The 23,452-nt window shown below is 37.6% G+C and overlaps 1 protein-coding gene across 5 annotated transcripts in view; it reads left to right on the top strand.

Moving 5' to 3' along the window:
• The window catches only part of Pak1 (p21 (RAC1) activated kinase 1), a 167,540-nt gene that overhangs the window by 45,336 nt on the left and 98,752 nt on the right, over positions 1 to 23,452 (top strand). The window lies entirely within an intron of this gene.

Genomic DNA, 23,452 nt, shown 5'->3' with positions numbered 1-23,452 from the left:
GAAACTAATCTCTAGCCATCTTTTACCTATTCTCTGTTGTCTTACTTTCGTTTTGGTTTTTGTTTTTTGATACCGGGGATCAAACTTGGGTCCTTGTGCTTGTGAGGCAGGCAGCGGAACTCCTGAGCTAAATCCCCAGCCTTGTTTTCTTACTTTCCAAGTAAATATTCTTCTTTGGAATAGAAACCTGGAAATTAATAGTTTAGTGAGCATAGGGTTTTATTTAGGATCAGGTCAAGTTCTAGGTCTTCTACTTACCTCTGTGACCTTGGGCAGGTTTCCTAATTTTTTGTTTGTTTCATTTATAAAATAGGATTGCTGTGAAAATTAAAGGCTATTAGCATGGACTTGTCTCTGTAGCAGTGGTAGCGAACCATTTAGAGACTGAGTGCCCAAACTGTAACTCAAAACCCATGTATTTATTGCAAAGTACCAACACTGCAATTAAACATGAATATTGAGGTTTTAGTTTAGAAAAAAACAATTTGTACACTTGGCTCATGTGCTGACAGAGAGATGTGTGTGCTTGCTGCGGCATGCATGCCATAGGTTCGCCACCACTGCCCTATAGTAAGTGCTCACTAGGTATGAAGTATTTATTATTTTGGTTCTTGTATCTTTGAGAATTTAAGGTAGATACTAATTAAAACATTAAAAATACCATATATTACAGTAACAAAATCAGTGCTAGAAAAATCTTACCAATAATGTTGTGATATATTCATTTTACATTTCAAGTTGGTATATTATATAACTGGAATTTTTTAGATTCAAGGTTATCAACGGGAGACACCAGGCACTCAGTTAAGCATTTAAGTAAGATGCAGCATTCTGTTGAATTCTCATGCTTTAGTTATATGCCTATGTAGATTTTCTTTTTGTTCTCTATTTTTTTCTTTTGGTTCTCTATTTTTACTGTAATTGTTTCATTTAAATTTTCTACACGTTAACTTTGTGCAATTGAAATAAATTTGCAGTGTATATTAAAAAAATGCTTCAGGCTGGAGATTTAGCTCAGTGGTGCCTGCCTCGCAAGCGCAAGGTCCTGAGTTTGATCCCCCGTGTCCCCCCCAAAACAAACAAACAAAATGCTTCATTTCTAGCACACCCCCCCCACAAAAATATGGAAAATTTCTATTTTCAGGCACAATTCTGAAATCTTCACTCTTCTGGAGTTTCCTGACCATTTCCTTTCATCCCCCACTACTACTCATAGGAGTGTTCCTCATGATAGAAATTCTGATACTGCACTGGCAGTATGGTGTGGAGAAAAGAATATGGACATTTGATTTGGATAGCAGAACTGGGTTAGATGTTGATTTGAATCAGAATGCTAGGCACATAGTTCTCAAATGTTAGTTTCTGTTATTGTAATTATTTTTGTTATTACTCATGCTTTATCATCTTCCCTTTGACTTGCCAGTTTCTCTCAAGGACAATGTTGTTTTCAAACTAAAAGTTATAACCTGTGAGTTGGACCAACATTTTATAATGGTAGGGTGGACCAACATTTTCTTTTTCCCTCCCTTCACCCCCTCTACCCTTCCCTATTTACAAAGACTTTATTTCCATTTTTTCCATTTCTCATCATTTTTCTTTCCCTTCTTTCCTTTCCCCTGCCCCTCCCACTACCCTTACCCCTTTGGACCTTTTCTTCCTATTTTGCATTATCGATTATTCATTCTAATCATTGGTACATTTTAGGTATACAATATAATGACATTCATCATTGGAAATTTGCACCTTTACATAGTCTCTCTTGGTTCTTATTTTTCAGCCTTGCCCAACCCTCCCTTCAACCCCTCCATTCCTCCCTATTTACAAAGATTTTGTTCCTATTTTTCCATTTTCTCATATTAATCCCATTCCTTTCTATCCTATTTCACATTACCTATTATACATTTAGTCCTTATTTACACTTTCAGTTTCTTTCACCAGAGAAACTATTCGGCATTTAAACATGTGTGTCCTATTTATTTCACTTAAGAGTATTGCCTCACTGTGCATCCACTTAGCTATAAATGTCTCTAATTTCTCATTTTTTATGGCTGAGTAGTACTCCATTTTATAAAAAAACCACATTTTCTTTATCCAGTCTCCAGTTAATGGGCATTTGGGCTGTTTCCAAGTTTTAGCTATTACAAACTGTGCTGCTATGAACATGGGTGCACATATATCACTGTGGTATGATTCTTTTAATTCTTTGGGGAAGATCCCCAGCAGTGGAATAGCGGGGTCAAATGGGACTTCCAGTCCTAGTTCTTTGAGGTATCTCCATACTGATTTCCACAGTGGTTACACCAGTCTACACTCCCACCAGCAGTGGAGCAGGGTTCCTCTTTCCCCACAGCCCCGCCAGCATTTGTTATTGGTTGATTTCATGATAGCAGCCATTCTTTCTGGAGTGAAGTGGAATCTCAGCGTTGTTTTCATTTGCATCTCTCGAATGACCAGTGATGTTGAACATTTTTTCATGTATTTATTTGCTATTTCTACTTCTTTGTGTGAGAAATGTCTGTTCGTTTCAGATGCCCATTTTCAGATTGGGTCTTTAAATTTGGGAGGTCTGATCTTTTTAAGTTCTTTATAGATTCAAGATAGTAGGCCTTTGTCTGAGGAAGAGCAGGTGAAGATTTTTTCCCACATTGTGGGTTGTCTCTTCACACTGCTGGTGGTTTCTCTTGCTGTGCAGAAGCTTTTTAATAAGAAGAGATCCCATTTGTTGATGGTTTGTGCTAGTTCATGGGCAACTGAGGTTTTGTTCATAAAATCTTTTCCTACACTGATATCTTCCAGGGTTCTACCTAACCTCTGTTCCAACTGGTTCAGAGTTTCTATTTTAATTAGATCTTTAATCCATTTTGATTTTAGTTTAGCACATGGCAAGAGATATAGGTCTAGTTTTAATCTTTGGCAAGTTGAAACCCAATTTTTCCAGCACCATTTATTAAAGAGGCTATCTTTCCTCCAGTGAGGGTGTTTGGCTCCTTTATCAAAGATGAGACAGCTGAGTGTGTCTGGCGTTGTTTCTGCATCTTCTAATCTGTTCCACTGGCCCTCAGATCTATTTCTTTGCCAGTACCTTGTTGTTTTTATCACAGTAGCTTTGTGGTAGAGTTGCAAGTTGGGGATTGTGATACTCCCTGCCATGTCTCTGTTACCTAGAATTGCTTTTGCTATTCTGGGTCTCTTCTTGCTCCAAATGAATTTTTGGATTGTTTTCTCAAGGTCCATGAAGTATGCTGCTGGGATCTCAATTGGAATTGCATTAAATCTATGTAGCAGTTTTGGAAGTATGGCCATTTTCACTATACTAATCCTTCCTCCCCAGGAGCAGGGGATGTCTGTCCATTTTCTGATATCATCTTCAATCTCACTTTTCAGAGTGCCATAGTTTTCAGAGAAGAGGTCTTTGATTTCTTTCATTAGGATGATTCCTAGGTATTTCAGTTTTTTGGATGCTATTGTGAAAGGAATTATTTGTCCTATTTCTCTCTCAGTGAGTCTGTCATTGGTGTAGAGGAAAGCTATTGATTTTTGTGTGTTGATCTTGTAACCAGCTACTTGACTGAATTTGGTTATTAAGTCTAGAAGACTTTTGGTGGAGTTCTTGGGGTCTTTTATAGAGAGTATCATGTCATCTGCAAAGAATGACAATTTGACTTCTTCATTTCCTATCTTTATTCCTTTTATTTCTTTCTCTTGTCTAATTGCCGTGGCTAATGTTTCCAGAATTATATTGAACAAGAGCGGTGATAGTGGACATCCTTGTCTTGTTCCTGATTTTAGTGTGAAGGATTTCAGTTTTTGACCATTTAGTATGATATTGGCTGTTGGTTTTTCATAGATGGCTTCTATCAGTTTGAGGTAGAGACCCATCTATTCCAGTTTTTTGTAGGGTTTTTATCAAATGCATGTTGGATTTTGTCAAATGCTTTTTCTGCGTCTATGGAGATAATCATATGGTTTTTGTCCTTGGCTCTATTGATGTAGTGTATTACACTGATTGATTTGCATATATTCAACCATCCCTGCATCCCTGGGATGAATCCCACTTGATCAGGGTGTATGATCTTCTTGATGATCTTCTGCATTCTGTTTGCCATTATCTTATTAAGGATTTTTGCATCTGTGTTCATTAGTGAGATTGGCCTATAGTTCTCTTTTTCAGTTGGGTCTTTCTCTGCTTTGGGGATCAAGGTGATGCTTGCTTCCAGAAATGAATTTGGGAGTATTGCTTCCTTTTCAATTTCATTGAAGAGTTTCAACAGTAGTGGCAGCAGTTCCTCTCTAAATGTCTGGTAGAATTCAGCAGTGAAGCCATCAGGGCCCGGGCTTTTCTTAGTTGATAAGATTTGAAGTACATTTTCAATTTCACTGGTTGATATTGGGTTGTTTAGAATTTTTAGGTCTTCTTCGTTCAACTTTGGTAATTCATATGTATCTAGGAATCTGTCCATTTCTTCTGTGTTGTCCATCTTATTGGCCTATAGGCTCTGGAAGTAGGTATTGATGATCCTCTGGATTTCTGCTTGGTCTGTTGTCATTTCACCCTTTTCATTCCTAATTGCATGGATTTGGGCCTTTTCTTTCCTTTTTCTGACAAGGTTGGCTAAAGGTTTGTCAATTTTGTTGATTCTTTGGAAGAACCAACGCTTGGCTTCATTGATTTTTTTGTATCGTTCTCTTAGTCTCCATTGCATTGATTTCTCCTCTGATCTTTATAATTTCCTCCCTTGTATGAGCTTTGGCGTTGTCCTGCTCTTCTTTTTCTAGAAGCTTGAGGTTCAGCATCAGGTTGTTTAATTGGGATCGTTCCGTTTTCCTAATATGCCTATTCACTGCTATGAATTTCCCTCGTAAGACTGCTTTCATTGTGTCCCATAGATTCCGATATGTTGTATTGTCATTGTGATTTAATTGAAGGAACTGTCTGATTTCTTCTTTAATTTCCTCTGTGACCCATTGGTTATTCAGAAGTGTGTTGTTCAATTTCCACGTGTTTATGAAATTTTTTGAGTTTCTTTTGCTATGGATCTCCAATTTCATTGCACTATGGTCTGATAATACACAGGGGATAACTTCAGTTCCTTTGCACTTCCTTAAACATGTTCTATGTGTGAGTATGTGGCCTATTTTGTAGAATGACCCATGTGCAGCTGAGAAGAGTGTGTATTCTGATTTTGTGGGGTGGAAGACTCTGTAAACATCTGTTCATATGTTCAAGAGTTCGATTGAGTTCTAGTATTTCATTACTTATTTTTAGTCTAGTTGATCCATCTATTTGTGACAGTGGGGTGTTGAGGTCCCCCACTACTATAGTCTTAGTGCATGTATGACTTTTCATGTCTGTTAGTATTTGTTTTATATAGTTGGGTGCACTAGTGTTTGGTGCATAGATATTTATGATTCTCATCTCTTCCTCTTGGATTCTTCCCTTTACAAGGATGTAGTGTCCCTCTTCATCTCTCTTAATCAGTGTTGGTTTGAAATCTACTTGATCTGCCAAGAGGGTAGCTCCTCCTGCTTTTTGTCGGGTTCCTGTCGCATGCAGTATTGTTTTCCTCCCTTTAACTTTCAGTCTATGAGTTTCCTTTTGAATGAAGTGTGTTTCTTGTATGCAGCATATTGTTGGATTTTGCTTCTTGACCCATTCTGCCAGTCTATTTCTTTTGATTGGTGAATTGAGACCATTAACATTGATGGTTACAACTGAAACGTATTGACTTGTCATTGCCATGACTTTTTCTTTTTGTTGGGTTCTCCCCCTTTACATTTAATTTCTTGTCATGCCAGATGGGTTCATTCTGCTTTGCTTCCTGGGGTTGTGATCCTCAATGTCTGTTCCTAGGATATTGTGTAAAATTCTCTGGAGTGCTGGTTCGGTATTCATGAAGTTCCTAAGGTGCTCTTTGTCATGAAAGTATCTTATTTCTCCATCCATTTTGAAAGATAGTTTTGCAGGGTACATCAATCTGGGTTGGAGGCTCTTTTCTTTTAGGGCTTGGAATATGTCACTCCAAGCTCTTCTTGCCTTGATGGTTTGCGTTGAGAAGTCTGCTGTGATTCTGATGGGCTTTCCTTTGTATGTGATTTGTTTCTTTTCTCTCACTGCTTGGAGAACTTTGTTCTTCTGTTGTGTTTCTGGAATCTTAACAATTATATGCCTATGTGTCGATTGTTTTTGATCAAGGCTATTTGGAGTCCTATATGCCTCACTTACCTGTATGTCAAGCTCTTTTCCCCTGCTTGGGACGTTTTCTGCCATTATTTCTGTGAAGAGATTTTTTATGTCATCTCCACTCTCCTGTTTCTTCATTGACTCCAATCAGTCTTATGTTATTCTTCTTTGCATCATCTAGCAGCTGCTGGATTGATTTCTCATGTTCCTTTATAATTTTGAAGCAGTTTTTCTTTTCCTGGTCACTAATTGCAATCTTATCTTCTATATCTGAAATTCTGTCCTCACACTGGCTCATTCTGCTGTGTAGACTTTCAGTGGAGTTTTTCATGTACTGGAAATCTGTTTGCATCTGTTTTATGGATTCCATTTGTTTCTTATGTTGGGATTCCATCATGTTCCTGAGCTCCTCTCTAGATTTATTAATCATGTCTTGCACTAGGGGCACAATTTCTCCTATTATCTGAGAAATTATTTCTGATTTCATTTTATCCAGATCCCTTTTGTTGCCAGTTCAGTGGGTCCAGGTGGTTGAGTATCAGAGTGTTCCATCTCATTTCCCTTTGGGGTTGCTGTAGGTGATCTGGAAATCTGGTTTTGAGACTTCTTTATGTGTTTTCTCATTTTAACTGTTTGAGGGGCTGTTGGCTGCTGCACGAATTACCTCCTCTGAGCTGGGAGAGGTGGGACAGGGGCTGGGAGCAGTATTAGGGATGTTGGTCCAAAAGCCCTTTCCTGTGGGCTGGAAGCAGCAGGATGGATGGTGGCTGGGAAACCCCTTCCTCTGGACCAGGAGCAGTGGGATGGCGGCTCAGAAGCCCCTACCTCTGGGCCAGGAGCAGTGGGACTCAGTATTGTGGTCTGGTGGTCCGGTGTCCTCTGCGACTTTGTAGTGTGCAACCAGGTGGCTGTTCAGAGGAGCCGGGGGGGGGGGGCAGTGGATTGTTGCCCCGGGGCGGGGTGATTCGGCGTGTTCCTCGGGATTTGTGAACTCGGTAGGGCATGTACAGACCTGCCTCCAACATTTAAAAAAAGTCAAATAGAATCCACCAAAGGAAATATGAGAATGTATCGTATATAGAAAGAGGGAGGAGTGTTTTATGAAACTTTCATTGCAATTTTGTATTAATTTATGTGTGCATGCACATGTGGATACTAAGTCTCAGTGCAAAATATTCTTTTATTTTTTTTTTTTTTTTGGTACCAGGGATCGAACTCGGGTCCTTACACTTGTGCAGCAGGCAGCGAAACCACTGAGCTAAATACCTGGCCCCTAAAAATATATTCTTACTGTTGTTAGGTGTAGTCAAAATAGTTTAAAAAAACATTTTAGGGAGGAGATTGCCTGATGCTGACATCTTTTATTCTTAAGACTTTGCACAGAGTCTGGAACGAATCTTCTGATGCACATATAACAAAGATAATGCCTGAAATTGCTTAGTGTATGATATAGACAGCAGGTGTAATATACATTCCAAGAAGGGAGAAATTCTCTTTTAAACATTTGGTATTCAAGTATCTAATATCTAGAAAACTTCTCTGCTGTAATTTATTTTTTAATTTTTAAATTTTTATTTTATTTTATTTTATTTTGGTACTGGGTATTGAACTCGGGTCCTTTCGCTTGGGCAGCAGGTGGCGAAACCACTGAGCTAAATCCCCAGCCCCTCAGCTGTAATTTAGACTGTTCATTATCACCAACTTGATTTTGTAAAAATACTGGCTAACGATTATTTGCTAAAACACCTATATCTTTTTTTCACCTTAAATTATTTTAAGTACCTTTTTAGATACCAATTGAATTTTTTCTTCCTTTTTTTATTAGTACATGTTTGCAGTACATAATGAGGGATGTTGACATGTACATAGCACATCTTAATTCTTTTTATTTTTTAATTTTTTAGGTTTAATTGGTACAGAGTCTCTAATTCAGGCTGCCCTTGAACTCACTATGTAGCCCAGGCTGGCCTTGAACTTGCAGTGAACCTCCTCCCTTAGCTTCACAAGTGCTAGGATTACAGGAATTCTTTTTTTTTTTTGTCCCCTTCCCCTCCTTCCAGCCCTTCTTCCCCTCCACAATTACAAAGGCTCTATTTTCATTTTTTTCTTTCAATTCTTTTTTTCTTTAAGTCCCTTTTTCCTTCTTCCCCCCCCCCTCCTCCCATCTCTTGTTCCTCTTTTCATTTGAACAAGTTTTTCCTGCTTCCTAATCTCTCCCCTGTTTCACTCCCTATTTATACTTTTGGATTTCTCACACAAACCAAGTGATAGGATATTTCAACTTGTGTGTCTGATTTATTTCACTTAAGATTATGGCCTCAAGGTGCATCCATTTACCTAAAAATGCCTCAAGTTTTCCTTCTTTATGCCAGAGTAGTACTCCATTATGTATAAATACCACATTTTCTTTACCCATTCATCTATTGATGGGCATATCGGCTGCTTCCCAGGTTTAGCTATCATTAACTGTGCTGCTATAAACATGGGTATGTATGTAATATGATGTCTTTAACTCTTTTGGAAAGATACGTAGGAGGGGAATAGCTGGATCAAATGCAATTTCTAGTTTTGACTTTTTGAGGCATCTCTCTACTGCTTTCCATAGTGGTTGTACCAATTTACACTCCCTCCAACAATGGAGAAAGATCCCCAGCCCAATCTTGCCAACATTTGTTATTGGTTGATTGTTTTGATAATAGCCATTCTTTCTGGAGTGAGATGGAATTTCAGTGTTGTTTTAATTTGCATTCCTCTAATGACAAGTGATGTTGAGCATTTTTTCATATATTTTTTTGGCCATTTGTATTTCTTCATCTGAGAAGTGTCTCTTCATTTCAGATGCCCACTTTTTGGGTTGGGTCTTTAAATTTGAGAAGGGAGTCTAATTTTTTTTGAATTGTTTGTATATTCTAGGCATTAGTCCTCTGAGAAGTAGCTGTCAAAAACTTTTTTCCATTCTTGTCTCTTCGCTCTGTTGGCAATATCCTTTACTATATAGAAGCTTTGTAATTTGATGTAAAATGCCTACATCATTGATCAGGCTCTCGAGAGCTTCCATAATCTGATCTCAATACTGTATATCCTTTTAGTGTCCTTCCCAGTAACTATAGAGATGCCATGTTAGTTAAACTAGTCTGCTTACTAACTCCAAACACAACATTTCTTCCTCAGTATTCTTTTGTTTATTTTTTCTGAGATGCAGACTCACTATGGCTCAAGTGATCCTTTTTTTTTTATTCATTAATTTTATTGGTACATTTTAGGTATGCAATATGATGACATTCATCATTGGGAATTTGTACCTTTACATGATATATCTTGGTTCTTATTTTTTTCCCCATTCCTCTACCCTCCCTTCACTCCCTCCACCCTTCCCTATTTACATAGACTTTGTTTCCATTTTTTCCCTTTTCTCATATTTTTTCCTTTCCCTTCTTTCCTTTCCCCTACCCATCCCACTTTTCCTTCAGACCTTTTCTTCCTGTTTCACATTATCATGTATTTTGATCTTTATTTACACTTTCAGTTTCTCACACCAGAAAAGCTATTTGGTATTTACTCATGTGTGTCTTATTTATTTCATCAAGTGATCCTTTTATCTGTTTTCCAGCTAGCTGAAACTGTAAGCACACACCACTACACTTGGCTCCTTAATTAGTTTGTTATTCACTTTGTCTGGGATTTCCTGTACCCACCCATTCACCCACTGCAAAGCTCAGAAATAAGCAAAAATGATTGAGATTCTACCACCTTAAAGACTACCTTAATTTAAAATCCCATGTCCAGTCTTTCTTGATCATCTCCAGTAGAAAGTGCTCCTTCCTTTTTCTTTAAGATGTTAGAGCATGTCACCACAAGCAGAAAGAGTCAGGGCTAGTAGCTCTCATATCTCTGAACTTGTTCATATGGAAAATATAATAAATGGAGCAATATATAAATAAGGCTCAGATTTTGGTTAACATTAAACTTAAAGGATTTGAGAGAAGAGAGAAAACATGTAAGAATTGAGTTAGATATCTGTAAATGAAAAAATAGTATAATGAGACTTCAACATTTAATTTAATATTTGAAATATTTCAGGCCCTCAATTTGTAGGTTTTAAGAGAGAGATGTTCTTGACCATATTGCTGCATAACAACTCTTGAAAGTCTGTGTAGTATATAAGGCTAAACTGTTGCTTAAAAGTGCACTAAATTTGAAAAAAAATTGTTCCCAATGAAATTAAAAGTTTTTATTAAATACACACACACATAGAACTAGGCTCTGTGCCAGAAGCCTGTAATACCAGCACTCTGGGAAGCTGAGGCAGGAGAATCGCAGGATTGAGCCCAGCTTGGGAAATTTAGCAAATTAATTAGATTGTGTCTCAAAATAAAACATAAAAAAGCACTGGGTATATTGTTCAGTGCAAAGACCCGGAGTTCAATCCCGAGTACCACAAACAAAGCCAAAAACAAGACAGACGCACACAGCAGTTTAGTAGTTGAGAGCTGTCTTCATCTAGAAGTGGAACCAGTAAGATATCTTTCCCTACTCTTCACTCCTCTCCATCTTTATTATAAAGAATTGGTTCATGCAATTATGGAGGCCAGGTCCTATGATTTGCCATTTGAAGGCTGGAAAACCAGGAAAGCCAGGGATGTATTTCAGTCTAGTTTTGAAATCCTGAAGAAAAGATGAGATGTCCCAGTTCAAACAAGCATGTGGTGAGCAAAAGGGATGAATTTGTCCTTTGTCAGCCTTTTGCTCTATTCATGCCCTAAACTATTAGAGGGTCCTGAAACATACACGCAAGAAATAATATTTAATTCAGGCATTCTATGGCCAGTTAGGTGGACACAATAAATTAACTATCATAGGAGCTTAATTTTCTGGTGTATAAAAGATATGGGAATACATTTCAGCTCTGCTGCTTATTGGCTCACTGACCGAAGGCAAATTACCTCATTTTTCAAATCCTCACTTTCTTCATCTCTAAAATGGGAATAATAATTAACCTATGAACCTGGTTGTGAAGATTAAGTGAGCTAAAGTTATTATAGTGGCTGGTACAGAATGAGCCCTTGCTTAGTATTTTCCTTTTTCCAGGAAGCAGGTATTTGTCCTTAAAATATTGGTGGGAGTTAGTTGTGGGAAATATTTTAAATGTCCTATTTGTGGGTGGGTACTCTATAAAGTCCTTAGTATCCTTTTATCTCATGTATTCTTTCTGTATGTTTTCTCTTACCAAGATATTCACAGCTTATTATTATTTTTGTTTTCTTCAAAGCCACTTCCTGGGGAGAAAGTCTAGTGCAAGCTATTAGAACTTGCGTTAGGCCCCTCCCTGAGCCTATAGTCTGGGAAAAGGAAATTAATCCACATTGACCAACCGAAGTTAAACTTTTCAGGCAGAATGCCTGCCTAACCTTGGGAGAGAGCAGCGTTGAAGTATAGCTCTCGAAGAAAGGGATCTGTAGGCAAGATAAGTAGGAAGGGTTGTCTGGGCTAAAGCCCAGACTAGAGCTCAACAAGGTAGATCCTTGGGAATTTAGGCAGCTGAGAGAGTAGGGAATGAGGTCAGCCGTGTTTGAGACCTCTGATGATGCTAGAAAGGAAACTAGTGAAGTGGTGAGGAGGGAAGGGGAGAAGAAAGGAGAGGAAATGCTTGAGAAATATCTCAATGTATCTGAGACATATCTGTAGGTTAGCTCATGGGAGGAGCTTCAGCCTGGAAGTCAGGGGACCAATGTTCTAGTCTTGGCTTTCCCACTGAATCTCTGTTCTTTTGTCCCTTGGGGGAAAAAAAAACACTGATTGAGAACCAGTGATCTATGTACAGTACATGTAAATTGTGGGGACAGCTAAAAGAACTACTACAGTACTACTACTACTACTGATATAATCTTATATAGCATACTATGTGCCAGTCACAGTTCTGAGCCTTTAAGCATACTCATTTAATTTCCATAAAATCCTATGAATTCAGTACTACTGTTATACTTTTACAGATGAGGAAATTGAAGGAAAGAAAATTTAAGTGAATTAATAGCTGCTAATGTTTTTATAGGTATGTATCAAGGATTGTGCTAAGTACCTTACCTATGTGTTATCTGATTCAATTCCAACTGTCACTCTGTGAGGTAGGTTCTGATGTTATCATGGTTTTACAGATAGGGGAATCTGTTGTGTACTTAACTGGCTATGAAGCATTGAGGGCACACTAGAGCAAAGGATTGATTTCTTTTAAGGATTTAGTACTGTCTTCTCTATAAAACACTTGAGTTTTCAGAATACTCTTTTCCTTTTTTTTTTTTTTTTTTTTGGTACTGGGAATGGAACTCAGGTCCTTGTGCTTGCAAGGCAGGTGGCAGAACCACTGAGCTAAATCCTTGGCCCTCTTTTCCTTTTTTATCCTCAGAACAATACTGTGAATTAGGTATTATTACTCTCATTTTGTAATTGAAGAAACCGAGACTCAGAGAGGGAAAGGAGCTTATGTTAGATTGCATGATAACTGATAGAACTGGCTTCCATTTGTTGTACATTTTATGTTTGTGGTAGACCACGATTTCAGCTATACAAAGCAGCAGGTAGTCAGGTAACATAATGAAAAAGAAATACTGAACCCTTATTTGTGATGGAGAAGAGAGCTGAGAGAAGCTACTTTGATTTGTAATCTGGGATTTGTTAGTAAGATTTTCTTTGGTGTATTTGCTCTTCTGTCAACATTCTTCTTCCTGATTTGCACTGGCTGTGTTATACAAGTTGTAATTATGTTGTAATTGGTGTGTTTGTTTCTTTAGTATCCAACTCCTGCAGTATTCTATCCTGTAAGCTCTGTAAGTGTAGGGACTCTGTTTTGTTCACAATATCTATGCACAGTGTCTTGCATGCAGTAGTTGCTTTGTTTCTGAAAATTCTGAATCAGTGGGCACATTGGAAGGGAACTTCAGGACAAACAGTAATTTGTTCAGGATCACTCAGCAATTTGGTAGTAGTTCTGGGACTAGTTCTCATTTTTCCTATCCTTGGGTCCAGAATTCTTTGTACAACTTCATGTAGCTTGCCATATACTTATCAGTACTGGGGCTGTATGATCTTGCTGTGTATTCTTAAGCAAGTTCCTTAGTTTTTTATATAAAAAAAGTAATAAACAACTGTTCTTTCCTCCTTTCCATAAATATGAGGCGGAAGGATCACTGCATTTTGGGAGTACAAGTTTCAGTGCTTAAGTGTACATTTAATTTACTGTGAAGCTTGGGCAAGTCAGTTCATTCTATTCATGCTTCAGTAGCCCAATCTATCAAATTGAAATAAGAACACTTTCATTGTATAAATTCTCAAGGTTATATGAAGTATAAATGATATCCTGGATGTGTATAAAACTATACACATATGAGTTATTTACTAAAGATAGAGTTGGAAATAATGTAGCAAAAATAGTGTAATGTAACAAATAATGCAAATATAGTATAATACAATGTAAATTATTGTTATAGATACTATAAAATAATGCAAATAATGTAGTAAATAATAGCTAAACAAGAATTACATGTTTGGACTCTACTGTGTTTTGGGGACTTCTGATAGGTACTTCAGACATTATTTTTTCAATATTGTACTTCATAATACTTAGTTATCCCCACTTTATAGTTAAGAGCTTTTAGTTCAGAGAGAATAACCAGTCCAAGGGGTAGAGTTAGGAATCAATTGGATCTAACTTGTTTATATTCTTTCTATTATATTTTGCTTATTTTTGGTAAAGAGATCTTCTGTCTCCTCCTTGCTTTGAAAGGTCTTGATATTAATCACATTAGTTCATTTTAAGAAAGGGTAAAATTTGTTGTTGTTGACAGTTATCATTTATTCTGCAGCCTAAACAGGTTGAGCATTGGTGGAGACAGTCGGTCTGAGACTAGTTTAGTCACTGGTTACTTGAACACTTATAAGACTGAGCCAGAATGAGATCAAGAAGTTTTAGAGTAAGAGTCATTATGTCAGCATGGAAGGAACATTTGAGGTCACTGTGCTTTGCGTCAGTTAAGTAGAGGAGTCTCTGGATGTGTCTTCATCAAAAAGACTGGTGTCCTGTAAGCCTGGGTTTGACTCAAAGGTTTGTCATCTTCTCTTTCTCATTCCAGACTGCTGACATTTAATCATTATCAGATGCATAAACTTCTGATTCTTAGAAAACAATTTTCTTTGGCATTCCATAAGTTGTATATGGCAGAAAAGAAATTTGAGGCTCAAAGTCTAGCTTCAACTTTATTTTTAACTATTGTGTGGCTATGTGACTCTGGAAAAATGTGTTCCTTCACCATTCCCACTGCTACTGCTTTGTTCCATGTTATCATTTTTTTCTTTTTTTTTTTGGTTTCTTTTTCATTACATTTTTTTGAAACAAACTTAATTTTTCTCTGTCATTTGAGAATGAGTTGCTGATACGATGCTTCATCAGCCCCAAAGTCTTTCCTACATAATAATTATCATCTGAATAAGAAAATTAGCATTCATTCATTGTTACCATCTGAGAAATCCTCAAACCCATTCAAGTAATGCCACTTTTCCCACTGTCTTGTAGAGCAAAATATGTAGTTCAGAATCACATTACATACATTTTAGATGCCACATTTTCTTTGACTCCTCAGTCTTCCCTTGACTTTAATAACCATGACACTTTTGAAGATTACAGACTAGTTATTTTGTAGAATATTGGGTGTTTCATGTATTTTGCAGAATTATCATCACTGGTTTCAGGTTATGCCTCCTTGGAAGGAAATATTACAAAATTGATATCATGTTCTTATTGCATGCTTTCAGATGTGGTGGTTTCAATTTGTCCCATTACTATTGATGTTCACTTTAGTAACTTGCTTCAGATGGTGTCTGCTAGACTTCTGTACCGTGAGGTTACTCTTTTCTTTCTTTTTTTTTTTTTTTTGGTACCGGGGATTGAACTCAGGACCTTGCGCTTGCAAGGCAGGTGGCGGAACCACTGAGCTAAATCCCCGGCCTCTACTCTTTTCTTCTTTATATTTAATAAGCATTTTTAAGGTAGTACTGTAAAGATGTGTAATAGGACCCTTTCCTTTGACAAACTTTCAATATTATTTCTAGCTGGATGGATTAATTTTATTCAGTAGGTAATAAACTATTGCTAGCACTATTTGTTTTAATACTCAGAGTCTCTCTAATTTGGCTAGTAAGCTCCCCATTCAAGTTGGCTCCCACTTTTTTTTTTCTTAAATTCTTTTATTGGTACATTTTAGGTATACAATACATTTACATTTATCTTTGGGTGCTTGTACCTGTACATGATGTATCTTGGTTCTTATTTTTTCCCCATTACCTGTGTGCCCTTCAACCCTAAACCCTTCCCTATTTACATACCTCGTTTCCACTTTTTTTTCTTTTTTCATAATTTTTCCTTTCCATTCTTTCCTTTCCCCTTCCCCTCCCACCATCCCTACCCCTTTGGACCTTTTCCAATTTCAAAGTATCATTTATTAGTTATTAATCCTTTTAGTCCTTATTTACACTCTCAGTTTCTCACACTAGAGAAACTATTTGGTATTTACACATGTGTGTCCTATTTATTGCACTTAAGAGTATGGTCTCAATATGCATCCATTTAGCTATAAATGACTAGTTTCTCACTCTTTATGGCTGAGTAGTACTCCATTTTATAAAAAAAACCACATCTTCTTTATCCAGTTTCCAGTTGATGGGCACTTGGGCTATTTCCAAGCTTCAGCTATTACAAACTGTGCCTCAATAAACATGGGTACACATATATCTCTGTGGTATGATTCTTTTAATTCTTTTGAGAAAATACCCAGCAGGGGAATAGCTGGGTCAAATGAGACCTCCAACCCTAGTCCTTTGAGGTATCTCCACACTGATTTCCATAGTGGTTGCAGCAGTCTGCACTCCCACCAACAATGGAGCAGGGTTCCTCTTTCCCCACAGCCCCACCAGCATTTGTTATTGGTTGATTTCATGATAGCAGCCATTCTTTGTGGGGTGAGGTGGAATCTCAGTGTTGTTTTCATCTGCATCTCTCGAATAACCAGTGATGTTGACCATTTTTTCATATGTTTATTTGCTGGTTTTACTTCTTTGAGAAATGTCTGTTCATTTCAGATGCCCATTTTTGAATTGGGCCTTTGAATTTGAGGGGTCTGATTTTTTTCAGTTCTTTATATATTCTAGATAGTATTGGCTCTCACTTTTGACATGTCTATGCCGTTCTTCGAACACTTGCTTTTTGGCCCAAGATGTTCTAGGTTCATAATGAATTTTCTTTGTACCAGCCTTTGATCACTCATCTCAACAAAGACCCCTGTTTCTTTTGGTATTAGATGATGTCTCAAATCCAAAATCTGGCTGCTAGATATGCTAATTGTTACTAGACCCTTGCTGTTCCCAGGGCCAATAGCAGTGAGGAAGTGAGGTTTTTGTCACACCCATGACAGGTGTGTGTGGATATCCTCCTTATCTTGTGTGGGCTTTAGCACCCTATCCAGATTCTCTTCCATAAGAACTTCCTCACTGTGCTTGGCTTTTGATACAGTAAGCAATGCCAATCCCTTCCCTATATGGATTCCTTCTGCTGTACTCAGACTGTGATATCCTATATGAGCCTACTTTGCCTTTTTGTGAAGTTCCTTCTCACTCTACTTGGGCTTTCCTTCTTCTCATCAAGGTACCTTGCCCTGTACCCTTCCATGTTAGGGACTCACCCTGCTTAGACTCTGGTCACAATGTTGGGCTGCCTTCATCTGGAATCCAAGGCCTCGTACATGCTAGGCAAGTGCTCTACTACTGAGCTATGTATGATACACCCTCAGCCTCATCTTCTCTTAACTAGACTATTACAGCGCCATAGTTTTCCAACTGCTTTCTGTTTCCAGTGTTCTCTTATTGTTCACACTTCTGGTAGAGTGATCTTTCTAAAAAATTCAAATCATGCCACTGCTCTGCTTAAAAACTTTTTAGTAGTTTTTTGCTTATAGAATAAATTTCAAGTTTTGTAGGCTGGCATTCAAGGCTATCTAAAAATCTGATCCAATTATACCTTTCCTACTATTTTTTCCCCTAACTCCTCTATATACCCCACACTCCAACCATGGCTACTATTCTTTGTACAGGTTGAACATCTATAATCCAAAAGTCTAAAATCTGAAGTGCTCTAAAATTGAAAAGTTTTAGAGCACCAACAATGATGCTACAAGTGGAAAATTCCACATCTGACCTAATGTGATGGGTTGCAGTCAAAACACAGGTACACTAAAAATACTGTATAAAATTATCTTCAGGATATGTGTATGAGGTGTATATGAGACATAAATGAATTTCTTATTTAAACTGGGGTCCAATTGCCAAGATACCTCATTAAGTATATGGAAAATATTTCAAATCTCAAAAATATTTGAAATCTGAAAACACTTCGGATGTAAGCATTTTGCATAAGGGATATTCAACCTGTACATTTACTTCCCTACTTTTTGTTTTATTTATTTATTTATTTTGAGACAGGGTCATGCTGTGTAGTTAAGGCTGGCCTTGAACTCACAGCAGTCCTTCTACCTCAGCTTCCCAAGTGCTGGGATTACAGAAGTGTGCCACCATGCTGGCTCTCTTAGCTTTTAGCCTTTATCTTTTCTGTCTGCTTAGCTAACTTCTTTTTTTTTACTGTTGGACAAAAATCCTTCAGAGTCCTAGTTTAGATGTCTGATGTGGATGCTAGAGCCTTAGTACAGTGAAAAGGGTATCTATAAAGGGAAGGAGTCTCTTGGTGAAGCCTTTTTGGCTTTCATAGTCAGAATTAATGTCTTTTTTCCTATTTCTGATGGAATACTTACTTCATTTTTCTTGTTTTCATGATTTTCTTTATGTATCTTTTGCCTCTGATTCATTGGCTGCTTTTTAGATGTACTCAACATGGCATCATATCTAGCAGAGACTCAGGGACATCTGATGGAACTTGTCAAGGGAATGAATCCTGGAAAGTGAAGCTACTTCAAGGATGAGTCTGTTGCTCTCCTTTCTAGGCCTCCTGAGATCTGACAGGCTCTGACTACAGGGAAGGGTTTTGCCCCTGTTTTGGCACCACAGGGTCTAGATGTCTACCCTATGCCAGAGCTCTTTCTGAGAAAACTATATATTCATACTGTTCATCATTTTTGTAAGTTCCAAGTAGGTCTTTAAAATTTTTTTCTACACTCTTTTCCTAAAGAAAAGAATTCCTGGGTACAGGCATATGGATATTTAAAGCTGCAAATAATAGCACCTATATCACCCTACCAAAAAAGCCTGCCCCAAACTGTTTGAAGGGCAGCATTATGACTGCATGTGTCATCTGACAATCTGTCTGCCATTCAGCCTGTCTTTGCAGAGGGAGGCACTAAGGCAAAGGAGGGTTGTGTACCTACTTGGTGACGTAGTCTACACTGTTTCTGTCTGTGTAGGAGATGAGATGTATGGAGAACGGAAGCAGCATAGGCTAGGTTCTTTGCAAGATGTGGGGGTGTTTGGGGAGGAAGAGAAAGAAAGAACTGTAATTTTTAGGTCTTACTGCCAATTCCACTTAGTCTTAATACAGCAGCATATTGAACTTCTCTTGTATGGTTATTCATTCCTCCAGGGCTCTGTCCAGGGTTTCTTTTCCATCCTAAGTTTGAATTGTTTGATTTCAAAGCCTACTGTTCTGTGTTTCATAATCATGGCAGTGAATGATAAAAAATGTATGTTCACTTTTGCATTTCTTGTCAGGTTTTCAGTATAGTTGAAAATAATTTCAAAACTGAGAACATTTCTTATATACATTTTCTCATATACATACTCAATTTTTGCTTCCACAGAAATTAAGTCAAGGTATATTTACCCACAAGGGTAGATCTTAGTTTGATTTGGCCTAAGAGACCAAATGTACTCAAGCTTAGTAGTAATTGAAATTAAGAATAAAAGCTAACATTCTATAATTTTTTGGGAAGCGGCATAGAAAACTGTTTAGAATATGATGGATCTGAATTATAATTTCAGCTGTGTTATTTCCTAAGTTTGCAATCTTTGGCAAGTATTAAGCCCCCTTCCCTCAATTTTTTTAAATCTGCAAAATACAGATAACAAGGCTGATTTTTTTTTAAGAGGGCTGTTGTTAGGAACAATGATATAGTTTTCCTAGAATAGACTCTGGTTTTGACTTTGCATCATCAGGTGGAGTCATCAACCTAAGCATTTGTCCCTGATCTAGTGGATAATTTCATACTTCTCAAGACATTTTACTGACATTGTTTTATGCATTATTCACAGTATGCTCAGGAAAGAGTATGATTGTTCCTATTTGATGAATGAGGAAATTAGCGTTCAAAGAAGTTAAATGGCATGTCAAAGTACAAAGACTTCTGACTCTTAGTCTGAGAGTCCTCCTTTAATACACTGATTAGTCCTAGGAGAAGGCAATGTGGTAAAAAGGGGTCTCAATGGAAAGCCAAGAATACTGTGATGATAGTCTTAGGGGGAATTAGGAAAGTCACTCAGATTCTACTTCATCAAAATGGAAATGCTAACTGAGTTAAATGTTCTTAACTCATTTTGGTTTGTTTATTTAGCATTTATCAAGAATTTACTATGCCTTACTCTGTGCTAGCCCTTTTCTTTCCCTCAAGCTGCTCATACTTCACTAAGGAAAATAGATGATCAATTTAAGAAGAGATATAAATGAGAAGAGATATAATTTAAATGAGAAGAGATATAATTTAAATGAGAAGAGATATAACCTCCTGTGTGACAGGAGGTGGCAGAAGACAGTGGTGGGAATGGTCTAGGAGATGGCTTTGGGAATGGGCTTCACTTGTGAAGGTAAGTCTAAACAGATTGTATGTAAGAATTAAATCCTGTATTGGGGATGAATGTGTTTTGTTCATTGGTCATAAGTGCAACTGTTTATAATTTTATATTGTACAGAAGATCCTTTTCTATAAGTATCTTGTATATCCAGTAGGGCTGACCCACTAGAATACCATAGTTGGAGTCTAAACTTACTTAAAAGGAGAAGGAAGATTTCAGTAGCAAGAAAGATGAGAATATCTTTTTTTTTTTTTAAGGGTATCTGTGGTATTTTGACTCTGGGAGTCCTTGTCTTCTGCTTTGGTGACACAGTGGACCTCCAAACTACCTTGGAGCTTATAAAAAACTTATTTACTGTCACATTTAAAAAAAAGCCACTTGTGCTGGTACAACATTTTAAATATTTGGAAGATATATTTAAGGCAGCCTTGGAAGTAAGCATGTACCTTGGGGTATAAAATGAATGAGAGGAAGGTAGAAATTGAGTGGCTGAGCCAAATGATACATAGTATATTTTTTATTTGTTTGAGTTCAGGAGATAAAATTGCTGAGAGTTTTCTATGGACTAGGCTTTGAAAGAGATGTAAGGAGAACAGAAATGGATGAAACATTTCCTAAACAAAGATACTTGTGGTCTGGTTGGAGATATAAAATATCTGTGGTAAATAAAGTGTTAGGTTTTCATGAGATGGTATCAGATCCTGAAGGTGGAGGACTTACTCAAGCCTTTGGGAGAGGACTGCATTAGAAATGGCAAGTAAAGTGCAAGGACCCGAGTTTGATCCCCGGTACTAAAAAAAAAAAAAAAAAAAAAAAGGCAAGTTAGAGATAACAGCTGAAGATTAAGAATTTACCAGGAAACAAAAGGATATAAGAGGTAAGGATGTCCAGGCAAAAGTAACAGCCTAAACAAAGGCATGGAGATTGACAGTAGTACAAGTTTGAGCATCCCTCACCTGAAAATCCAAAATTTGAAATGCTCCAAAATTCAAAACTCTTTGAGATCTGACTTGATAATATAAGTTAAAAATTCTACAGCTGTTTTCTTGTGATGGGTTTCAGTCAGAACACAGGTGCATGAGGCATAGTTTTGCATGCCTGTAATCCCAACTAGTCTACCAGGCTATGGTAGAAGGATTGCAAGTTTGAGGCCAGCCTTGACAATTAAGTGAGACTCTGTCTCAAAATTAAAATTTTCAAAAGGACTGGGGTTGTAGTTCAGTGGTAAAGTCCTTGCCTAACATGCATGAGGCCCTGGGTTCAGGGTTCAGTGCCCAGCACTTTTTTTTTTTTGAGACAAGGTCTCATTTTGTAGTTCAGGCTGGGGTTGAGCTCACTGTGTAGCCCAGGCTGGCTTTGAACTTGAGGCAATCCTCCTGCCTTAGCCTCTTGAGTAATGGGATTACAGGCATGTGCCACCATGCCCAGTGCCCAGCACTGTTAAAAACAAGAAACAAAAAATAGCTGGACATGGTGGCACATGTCTATAAGCCCAGTATTCAGGAAGCGGAGGCAGGAGGATCATCTGTCGCACAAAACCAAACAACAATAATAAACAAAAAAACCAAAACCACTACCACCACCATCACCACCACCAACAAAAAGCAAAAAAACCACCAATGTACTAAAAATATTATATAAAATTACCTTCAGGCTGTGTGTGTAAGATGTGTATGCAGTGTAAATGAATTTGGGTCCCCCCTCCAAGATAATTTCATTATATGCACATATTCCAAAAATAGAAAAAAATTGCTATTTGAAACACTTCTGGTTTCAGGCACTTCAGGTAGGGGATGTTCTGTCTGTATCTACCTGTACTTAAAGCGCTCAACAAGTAAGAGATAAATTCCTCAGAGTTTAATATGGGGATGTAATAAATAATAAGACTTTGTATTCCCTTTTTGAGGAAATGATGACAGCATTTTTAGTTTGTTAGAGTTAGTTATAATATATTAGACTAGCTTTGCGTGCTAGGCACGTGGTCTGCCACTGAGCTATACCCCCAGCCATCGGAGAAACATAAAAAAAAAATTTATTAATGGGAAGAAAGGTAAAATTACGATATAATTGAAATGGGCAGTTGTCATTTGTTTTTACTGTATAGCATTTGGTATTCTCCATTTTTATGAGTCTCATTAGGGGCAAAGATGAAATCCCCTAACGGGGATAAAAATTTGGATATTCGCTTCCCAACTTCCCTGCTTTGAGGGCACAGGCTCTAGGTTTTACCAACTCAGTGTGCCAGTACTACACTTGGATTTAGGAATTCCAGACATAAAGGAAAAGAAAATAACAAGGAACTAACTTTCTCCTTATGAAGGCAGAGGCAGTAGTGTCACCTGCGAGATTGAATTCCTGGCACTAAAGCGGCATTGGTGCTAGAAGCTGTTGTGTTGAGGTTGAAATCTTGGCCCAGAAATGGCAGTGATACCCATTCTAGCACCTAGTGATCAGAAATAGTTCAGTGGACTAGATTTTCAGTTGTAGCTTTGTGCTTTGTTCTAGAAGGTTAGCCTTATGTATGTTTCTCCAGTCTTTTCCAAACTTTTGTGAGCCACACAGTGTTCTTTCAGTGAATTTACTTTCTGCTTAATTAACTGGAATCTACTGCTTATATCAAATAATTCTTTGTAGTTTTTTGAGACAGGGTCTCACTATGTAGTTCAGGCTGGCCTTGAACTTGTGGTAATTCTTCTGCCAAGTGCTGGAATTATAGACGTGTATCACCATGCCTGGCCAGATCAAATAATTCTTTACTACAGCCTTTAGGACTTGTGACCTGCTACATCTTTTTGTAATAAAAGTTTTATTGGAATGCAGCCACACCCATTCATTTACATATTGTCTGTGGGTACTTTTGTGCTATAAAGGCAGAGTTGAATAGCTGAGACAGAGATGATGTGGCCTGCAAAGCCTAAAATATTTATAATGTGACCTTTTGCAGAAAAACATTTTCCAACCTGTGCTTTAACTGTTAATAGTTTTTTTTTCTGGTACCAGGGATAAAATTCAGGACCTTGCGCTTGCGAGGCAGGCACAGCACCACTTAGCTAAATCCCTGGTCTTTAACTGTTAATAGTTATATCTTTTTTTTTTTAATGGTATTAATTTTATTGGTACATTTTAGGTATACAGTATAATGACATTCATCATTGGGAATTTGCACCTTTACATACTCTATCTTGGTTCTTATTCTTTTCCCCATTCCCCTGCCCTCCCTTCAACCCCTCTGCCCCTCCCTATTTACAAAGACTTTGTTTCCATTTTTTTCATTTTCTCATATTAATCCCATTAGTACCATATTTTCTTTATCTATTCATCTGTTGATGGACATACAGGCTGCCTTCAAGACTTAGTTGTTAAGAGTTGTGCTGCTATAAACATGGGTGTTCATAGATCACTATAATATGATGTCTTTAACTCTTTCAGGAAGATACC

Source organism: Heterocephalus glaber, unplaced genomic scaffold (genome assembly GCF_053883595.1).
Source record: "Heterocephalus glaber isolate CG9 unplaced genomic scaffold, H.glaber_assembly_v1.0 deba00001428, whole genome shotgun sequence".
In the NCBI taxonomy this organism is placed as follows: domain Eukaryota; kingdom Metazoa; phylum Chordata; class Mammalia; order Rodentia; family Bathyergidae; genus Heterocephalus; species Heterocephalus glaber.
Note: the sequence above shows the minus strand (reverse complement) of the source record. Positions and strands in the feature narration are given on the sequence as shown.